Below are 10378 nucleotides of genomic sequence, written 5' to 3'. Positions count from 1 at the left end.
ATCTAACAGGGGGGAACTGGACTCCTGACCATGCCCTTTAAATGTCACTTCATCAAGCTTTCCTTTGTCATTATGATAACAGTTCTCTTTCTTGCTTCCTTCATTAAAAAAAAAATGGCATTAAGTCTAATTGCAAACCCTCAAGAAAACCGATTTGTTAGCCGATCTGGAAGGATGATTCAATGGTGTACCTCCATCGGGGGCTTGGATACCCCTCAATTACTTCATCTTGCACCAAGCCCCAGCCACAGGGCTGAGGCTTGTACTCCGCACCTGCTGTGCACTGGACACCCTTCCAGGCATGGGGGAGGGGGCATGGAAAGGAAGAAAGGTGGTGTCTGTCATCAAAGAGCTCACCGTGCAGAAGAGGCAGAGAGTGAAACTAACCATTAAAACTTGCACTGTCCAGATAGCCATTAAAAGAAGCATCAGATGGGGGGCGCCTGGGTGGCTCAGTGGGTTAAAGCCTCTGCCTTCGGCTCAGGTCATGATCCCAGGGTTCTGGGATCAAGCCCCGCATCGGGCTCTCTGCTCAGCAGGGAGCCTGCTTCCTCCTCTCTCTCTGCCTGCCTCTCTGCCTACTTGTGATCTCTGTCTGTCAAATAAATAAATAAAATATTAAAAAAAAAAGAAGCATCAGATGGTATGAAGACATACTCTGTCCAGGCTGGGAGTATGTATAAAGTGTAGTGGAGACTGAGTTATATCTTTAAGTGATAGAGTGGGGTAGGGGAGGAGGTACAAGGATGCATCAGACAGAGGGCACAGAATGGCCAAGGGGTACAGCAATCCGTAATGGTGGTAACAACTCTTCCTCCATCACACAGTGACAGAACGGGGTGGCAGAGAGAAATCCCCCTGGAGTCCTACTAATCCTTCATACAGTGCACTTCAGAGACCCGCTGAAGTTTGGGGGCGGGACACCAGACATCCAAAGATAGGATGCAAGAAAAGAGAGTTGAGAAAAGCCCTTCTGAGGCCCCCCAAGCCTTAGCTGAGGGCTCTAGCTGCAGGGCACTATGGGGGCTGAGGTCAGCCTAGCAAGGCAGAGGGAGATCTCCTGAGGTCTAGAAATCCAGGGGCAGGACTGGAGGCAGCAAATTACTCCTACGGATCCCAAAAGCTGGTATCTGAGGAGACAGACAGACACACACACACACACACACACACACACACACACACACAGAGAGAGAGAGAGAGAGAGAGAGAGAGAGACTTAACATTAACAAATCTGGCACCATAAAGAGAGCTCCAGAGTTTTTTCAGTGTTTAGATCCCAAGTAAAATGTCTTCTTGCCTCTTTAAAATTAATAGAGGACAATTGTGGAAAGAGAAAAAAAAATCCCAGTTTAAATACAGGTTAAGTGGACTAGGCATTCCTCTTGCCCCCACACTGGTATCCTGTCAGGACAGATATGCCATTATCTGTAGGTATTTGTTATTAAGTTAAATCTCTACCATTCTTTTATGCACAATGTTTGGCACAGAATAATAAATTGTAAAACGTACCAAGAAGCACAAAATGGTGACCCATGGTCAAGAGAGGAAACAATCACTAGAAACAGAGCCAGAGACAGCCCAGACATTGGGCTCTCAAAATTATAAGACAGAGTATGTAATAAGTATATATTGAGTATGAAATAAGTATGAAAAGTATGCCAAAGGGCTGAAAATAGTAAAAATGGTATAACATTTGGACAGTCGGGAAATTTTAATGGAGAGACAGAAACTATAAGAAAGCCTTCACTGAAATACCAGAAATGAAAAATGCGGTATCAGAAGTGGAAAATACACTTAAAGAGCTTAACAGCAACACGGCAGAAGACAGGAGCCATAAGCGTGAGTACACAGGGCTGAAGGTCAAGTATCAAGCCTAAAGATGCAGAGGAAGAAAAGGAGAGGGAATAAAGGCACAGAGCTCCTGACAGAGAGAGAGGTGTAGCCAGCAGTCAGCCATGTGCATCGTTCGGGTGGTGGAGGGGAGAGGGCACAGAGCTGACAGGTGTTTGAAGAGACAGTGGCTGAGGATTTGTAGAATTGTTGAAAGCTACCAACCCACAGAAGCAGGATAACTCTGAACAGGGTTAAGTACACAGAAAAACCCACCTGGGCACATCATAGTCAAAATGCTGAAAATGGAGAGGGAGTCAAGATGGCGGAGAAGTAGCAGCTGAGACGACTTCAGGTAGCAGGAGATCAGCTAAATAGCTTATCTAAAGATTGCAAACACCTACAAATCCAACGGGAGATTGAAGAGAAGAAGAACAGCAATTCTAGAAACAGAAAATCAACCACTATCTGAAAGGTAGGACCGGCGGAGAAGTGAATCCAAAGCAACTGGAAGATAGACTGCGGGGGGAGGGGCTGGCTCCTGGCGAGCAGTGGAGCAACGGAGCACAAAATAGGGACTTTTAAAAGTCTGTTCCGCTGAGGGACATCGCTCCAGAGGCTTAACCAGGGTGAAGCCCAGGCGGGGTCAGCGCGGCCTCAGGTCCCACAGGGTCACAGAAGGATCGGGGGTGTCTGAGTGTCACAGAGCTCACAGGTATTAGAACGGGGAAGCCGGCTACAGAGACAGAGCCGAGGAGTGACTCTCAGCTCGGGGTTACCTTGAACCAGTCGCAGGCTCGGTCAGCTCAGAGCGCGGCCGGAGGCCAGGGTGGCGGGAGTCATTGGGCGCTGTACTCTGAGGGCACACTGAGGAGTGGGGCCCCAGGATCTCGGCTCCTCCAGGCCAGAGACCGGGAGGCCACCATCTTCATTCCCGTCTTCCAGAACTCTATGGAAAGCGCTCAGGGAACAAAAGCTCCTGAAAGCAAACCCGAGCGGATTACTCAGCCCGGCCCCGGGTAAGGGCGGTGCAACTCCGCCTGGGGCAAAGACGCTTGAGAATCACTACAACAGGCCCCGCCCCCAGAAGACCAACGAGAAACCCAGCCAGGACCAAGGAGTGCAGGTTCAATACCAAGGAGAGCGGCGGAATTCCAGAGGAGAAGAAAGCAAAGCACAGAACTCATGGCTTTCTTCCCATGATTCTTTAGCCTTGCAGTTAATTTAATTTTTTTTTCTTTTTCAATTTTTTTTTCTCTTCTTCTGCTAAATTTTTTAACTTTTACCGTTTTCTTTTTTAATGTTTTTTAAATAGTTTATCTAATATATATATATATATATATATATATATATATATATATTGCCTTTTATATTTTTTATCGGCTTTCTTTTTTTAATAGTTTTTTTTTTTCTTTCTGAACCCCTTTTTATCCCCTTTCTCCCCCCTCACGATTTGGGATCTCTTCTGATTTGGCTAAAGCATATTTTCCTGGGGTTGTTGCCACCCTTTTAGTATTTTACTTGCTCCTTCATATACTCTTATCTGGACAAAATGACAAGGTGGAAAAATTCACAACAAAAAAAAGAACAAGAAGCAGTACCAAAGGCTAGGGACCTAATCAATACAGACATTGGTAATATGTCAGATATAGAGTTCAGAATGATGATTCTCAAGGTTCTAGCCGGGCTTGAAAAAGGCATGGAAGATATTAAAGCAACCCTCTCGGGAGATATAAAAGCCCTTTCTGGAGAAATAAAAGAACTAAAATCGAACCAAGTTGAAATAAAAAAAGCTATTAATGAGGTGCAATCAAAAATGGAGGCCCTCACTGCTAGGATAAATGAGGCAGAAGAAAGAATTAGCGATATAGAAGACCAAATGACTGAGAATAAAGAAGCTGAGCAAAAGAGGGACAAACAGCTACTGGACCACGAGGGGAGAATTCGAGAGATAAGTGACACCATAAGATGAAACAACATTAGAATAATTGGGATTCCAGAAGTAGAGGAAACAGAGAGGGGAGCAGAAGGTATGTTGGAGAGAATTATTGGAGAGAATTTCCCCAATATGGCAAAGGGAACAAGCATCAAAATCCAGGAGGTTCAGAGAACCCCCCTCAAGATCAATAAGAATAGGTCCACACCCCGTCACCAAATAGTAAAATTTACAAGTCTTAGTGACAAAGAAAAGATCCTGAAAGCAGCCCGGGAAAAGAAGTCTGTAACGTACAATGGTAAAAATATTAGATTGGCAGCAGACTTATCCAGAGACCTGGCAGGCCAGAAGGAGCTGGCATGATATATTCAGAGTACTAAATGAGAAAAACATGCAGCCAAGAATACTATATCCAGCTAGGCTATCATTGAAAATAGAAGGAGAGATTAAAAGCTTCCAGGACAAACAAAAACTGAAAGAATTTGCAAATACCAAACCAGCTCTACAGGAAATATTGAAAGGGGTCCTCTAAGCAAAGAGAGACCCTAAAAGTAGTAGATCAGAAAGAAACAGAGACAATATACAATAACAGTCACCTTACAGGCAATACAATGGCACTAAATTCATATCTCTCAATACTTACCCTGAATGTTAATGGGCTAAATGCCCCAATCAAAAGACACAGGGTATCAGAATGGATCAAAAAACAAAACCCATCTATATGTTGCCTACAAGAAACTCATCTTAAACCCGAAGACACCTCCAGGTTTAAAGTGAGGGGGTGGAAAAGAATTTACCATGCTAATGGACATCAGCAGGAAAGCAGGAGTGGCAATCCTTATATCAGATCAATTAGATTTTAAGCCAAAGACTATAATAAGAGATGAGGAAGGACACTATATCATACTCAAAGGAACTGTCCAACAAGAAGATCTAACAATTTTAAATATCTATGCCCCTAACGTGGGAGCAGCCAACTATATGAACCTAATAATAACAAAATCAAAGAAACACATCGACCATAATACAATAATAGTAGGGGACTTTAACACTCCCCTCACTGAAATGGACAGATCATCCAAGCAAAAGATCAACAAGGAAATCAAGGCCTTAAATGACACACTGGACCAGATGGACATCACAGATCTATTCAGAACATTTCATCCCAAAGCAACAGAATACACATTCTTCTCTAGTGCACATGGAACATTCTCCAGAATAGATCACATTCTTGGTCCTAAATCAAGTCTCAACCGGTATCAAAAGATTGGGATCATTCCCTGCATATTTTCAGACCACAATGCTCTAAAGCTAGAACTCAATAACAAGAGGAAATTGGGAAAGAACCCAAATACATGGAGACTAAACAGCATCCTTCTAAAGAATGAATGGGTCAACCAGGAAATTAAAGAAGAATTGAAAAAATTTATGGAAACAAATGATAATGAAAACACAACAGTTCAGAATCTGTGGACACAACAAAGGCAGTCCTGAGAGGAAAATATATAGCGGTACAAGCCTTTCTCAAGAAACAAGAAAGGTCTCAGGTACACAACCTAACCCTACACCTAAAGGAGCTGGAGAAAGAACAAGAAAGAAACCCTAAACCCAGCAGGAGAAGAGAAATCATAAAGATCAGAGCAGAAATCAATGAAATAGAAACCAAAAAAACAATAGAACAAATCAACGAAACTAGGAGCTGGTTCTTTGAAAGAATTAATAAGATTGATAAACCCCTGGCCAGACTTCTCAAAAAGAAAAGAGAAAGGACCCAAATCAATAAAATCATGAATGAAAGAGGAGAGATCACAACGAACACCAAAGAAATACAGACAATTATAAGAACATACTATGAGCAACTCTACGCCAACAAATTTGACAATCTGGAAGAAATGGATGCATTCCTAGAGACATATAAACTACCACAACTGAACCAGGAAGAAATGGAAAGCCTGAACAGACCCATAACCAGTAAGGAGATTGAAACAGTCATCAAAAATCTCCAAACAAACAGGGCGCCTGGGTGGCTCAGTTGGTTAAGCGACTGCCTTCGGCTCAGGTCATGATCCTGGAGTCCCAGGATCAAGTCCCGCATCAGGCTCCCAGCTCCACGGAGAGTCTGCTTCTCCCTCTGACCTTCTCCTCGCTCATGCTCTCTCTCACTGTCTCTCTCTCTCTCTCAAATAAATAAATAAAATGTTTAAAAAAAAATCTCCAAACAAACAAAAGCCCAGGGCCAGATGGCTTCCCGGGGGAATTCTATCAAACATTTAAAGGCTGGGATTTTTTTTTTTTTTTTTTTTTTTTTAAATGAATTGTTTTTCCAGTTTCCTAATGGACTAGTGGTCCAACAACTTAAATGGGCTGCAAACCTACTCAGTTCAAGCCATGAAATTCTTTATAGGCTTCTCTGACTTGAGGGATTCAATTATCTTTTTTTTTTATTTTATTTATTTCTTTGACAGAGACAGATCACAAGTAGGCAGAGAGGCAGGGAGAGAGAGGAGGAAGCAGGCTCCCCGCTGAGCAGAGAGCCCGATGCGGGACTCGATCCCAGGACCCTGAGATCATGACCTGAGCCGAAGGCAGAGGCTCCAACCCACTGAGCCACCCAGGCGCCCGAAAGGCTGGGATTTTTTTTAAAATTTATTTGACAGACAGATCACAAGTAGGCAGAGAGGCAGGCAGAGAGAGAGACAGGAGGAGGAGGCAAGCTCCCTGCTGAGCAGAGAGCCCGATGTGGGACTCGATCCCAGGACCCTGAGATCATGACCTGAGCCAAAGGCAGAGGCTTTAACCACTGAGCCACCAAGGCGCCCCTTCTACCAAACATTTAAAGAAGAACTAATTCCTATTCTCCTGAAACTGTTCCAAAAAATAGAAATAGAAGGAAAACTTCCAAACTCATTTTATGAGGCCAGTATCACCTTGATCCCAAAACCAGACAAGGATCCCATCAAAAAAGAGAACTACAGACCAATATCCTTGATGAACACAGATGCAAAAATTCTCGCCAAAATACTAGCCAATAGCATTCAACAGTACATTAAAAGGATTATTCACCACGACCAAGTGGGATTTATTCTAGGGCTGCAAGGTTGGTTCAACATCCGCAAATCAATCAATGTGATACAACAAATTAATAAAAGAAAGAACAAGAATCATATGATACTCTCCATAGATGCTGAAAAAGCATTTGACAAAGTACAGCATCCCTTCCTGATCAAAACTCTTCAAAGTGTAGGGATAGAGGGCACATACCTCAATATTATCAAAGCCATCTATGAAAAACCCACAGCAAATATCATTCTCAATGGAGAAAAACTGAAAGCTTTTCCGCTAAGGTCAGGAACACGGCAGGGATGCCCGTTATCACCACTGCTATTCAACATAGTACTAGAAGTCCTAGCCTCAGCAATCAGACAACAAAAGGAAATTAAAGGCATCCAAATCGGCAAAGAAGAAGTCAAACTATCACTCTTTGCAGATGATATGATACTATATGTGGAAAACCCAAAAGACTCCACTCCAAAACCGCTAGAACTTGTACAGGAATTCAGTAAAGTGTCAGGATATAAAATCAATGCACAGAAATCAGTTGCATTTCTCTACACCAACAACAAGACAGAAGAAAGAGAAATTAAGGAGTCAATCCCATTTACAATTGCACCCAAAACTATAAGATACCTGGGAATAAACCTAACCAAAGAGACTAAGAATCTATACACATAAAACTATAAAGTACTCATGAAAGAAATTGAGGAAGACACAAAGAAATGGAAAAATGTTCCATGCTCCTGGATTGGAAGAATAAATATTGTGAAAATGTCTATGCTACCTAAAGCAATCTACACATTTAATGCAATTCCTATCAAAGTACCATCCATTTTTTTCAAAGAAATGGAACAAATAATCCTAAAATTTATATGGAACCAAAAAAGACCTCGAATAGTCAAAGGAATATTGAAAAAGAAAGCCAAAGTTGGTGGCATCACAATTCCGGACTTCAAGCTCTATTACAAAGCTGTCATCATCAAGACAGCATGGTACTGGCACAAAAACAGACACATAGATCAATGGAACAGAATAGAGAGCCCAGAAATAGACCCTCAACTCTATGGTCAACTCATCTTCGACAAAGCAGGAAAGAATGTCCAATGGAAAAAAGATAGCCTCTTCAATAAATGGTGTTGGGAAAATTGGACAGCCACATGCAGAAAAATGAAATTGGATCATTTCCTTACACCACACACGAAAATAGACTCAAAATGGATGAAGGATCTCAATGTGAGAAAGGAATCCATCAAAATCCTCGAGGAGAACACAGGCAGCAACCTCTTCGACCTCAGCCGCAGCAACATCTTCCTGGGAACATCACCAAAGGCAAGGGAAGCAAAGGCAAAAAGGAACTATTGGGATTTTATCAAGATCAAAAGCTTTTGCACAGCAAAGGAAACAGTGAACAAAACCAAAAGACAACTGACAGAATGGGAGAAGATATTTGCAAATGACATATCAGATAAAGGGCTAGTGTCCAAAATCTATAAAGAACTTAGCAAACTCAACACCCAAAGAACAAATAATCCAATCAAGAAATGGGCAGAGGACATAAACAGACATTTCTGCAAAGAAGACATCCAGATGGCCAACAGACACGTGAAAAATTGCTCCATATCACTCGGCATCAGGGAAATACAAATCAAAACCACAATGAGATATCACCTCACACCAGTCAGAATGGCTAAAATTAACAAGTCAGGAAATGACAGATGCTGGCGAGGATGCGGAGAAAGGGGAACCCTCCTACACTGTTGGTGGGAATGCAAGCTGGTGCAACCACTCTGGAAAACAGCATGGAGGTTCCTCAAATTGTTGAAAATAGAACTACCCTATGACCCTGCAATTGCACTGCTGGGTATTTACCCTAAAGATACAAACGTAGTGATCCGAAGGGGCACGTGCACCCGAATGTTTATAGCAGCAATGTCTACAATAGCCAAACTATGGAAAGAACCTAGATGTCCATCTACAGACGAATGGATAAAGAAGATGTGGTATATATACACAATGGAATACTATGCAGCCATCAAAAGAAATGAAATCTTGCCATTTGCGACGACGTGGATGGAACTAGAGGGTATCATGCTTAGCGAAATAAGTCAATCGGAGAAAGACAACTATCATATGATCTCCCTGATATGAGGGAGAGGAGATGCAACATGGGGGGTTGAGGGGGTAGGAGAAGAGTAAATGAAACAAGATGGGATTGGGAGGGAGACAAACCCTAAGTGACTCTTAATCTCACAAAACAAACTGAGGGTTGATGGGGGGAGGGGTTGGGGGGGGGGGGGGGGGTTATGGATATTGGGGAGGGTATGTGCTATGGTGAGTGCTGTGAAGTGTGTAAACCTGGCGATTCGCAGACCTGTACCCCTGGGGATAAAAATATATGTTTATAAAAAATAAAATTTAAATAATAAATGGAAAAAAATGCTGAAAATGAATTAGAAAAGGAAAATATCAAAATAAACCAGAGTGGAGGAAAAAAAAGATTTCATATAAGAGAAGAGGGATACAAAACAATGCAGATTTCTCATTAGAAACACAGAAGCCAGAAAACAATGGAATAGTGAATTAGTTTCCTGATCTGTCCTCCAGAGTATCTCTTTCTTTTTAGGTTTATTGAGGTATAAGTGAAATATGAAAAATTGCAAACACTTTTAATGTATACCTCTTGATGAGTTGGGACCTGTGAATACATCCATGAGTCCACCAGCACAAATAAAGCACTAAATATATCTATCACTTCCCAAAATGTTCTTCTGTGAATGTTTTTGGTGGTGTTTCCTTTCTTGTTTGCTTGTTTGTGTTTGTTTGATTTGTGAGTGGGATACACTGTTATAACATACTACCGATGGTTAACAATGCAGTATTGTGCACTTTAAAAATCCATAGAGTACTATTTTTACTCATTTTTATTAGTGAATATTTTTTAAGTGAGAAAGGAAAAAAAAAAAACCCTGACAATTTACATTGCCATATTCACAAAAAATAATCCTTATACAGAGGCAAAACAAAGATATTTTCAAACAGGTAAAACTTGAGATAATTCATATGTAGTAGATTTTCACTGTAAGTAATACTGAAAGAAATTCTTCAGCTTGAAGGTAAAAGATGCCAGAAGGAAACTCAGATCTACCAGTAGCAATAAGGAACGTGAATTAAAGCAAAACTGTGGATAAATACAAAGGGTTTTTTTTTTAATTGTATATGTCTGTATGTGCACATGGGTACACATAGCAATGCACACAAGAAAGTAATTGGCTGTTAAAAGCAACAGTAATAACAATGTAACACGAGTTTTAAATATCATGGGTTAGAAATTTGAATACCAATGTGACAGCAAGAGCACAAAGGTGGCAGGTGTTCCAAGTGGGATCAGACTCTTAGAAAGTTCTTACATTACACTAAAAGTTCTGCAATGTTATCTGAAGGTCAACCATCATGTGCCATAGATGTTTGTTTGTGTCTTTTAATCCCTAGAGCAACTACTATAAAATAACACAAAGAAATAGATTTTAAAGTTTAGTATTTAAGATGAAGAAAAAAGCA

Source organism: Lutra lutra, chromosome 4, assembly GCF_902655055.1.
Source record: "Lutra lutra chromosome 4, mLutLut1.2, whole genome shotgun sequence".
Taxonomy (NCBI): Eukaryota; Metazoa; Chordata; class Mammalia; order Carnivora; family Mustelidae; genus Lutra; species Lutra lutra.
The sequence above is the reverse complement of the archived record's forward strand: the minus strand, read 5'-3'. Positions refer to the sequence as shown.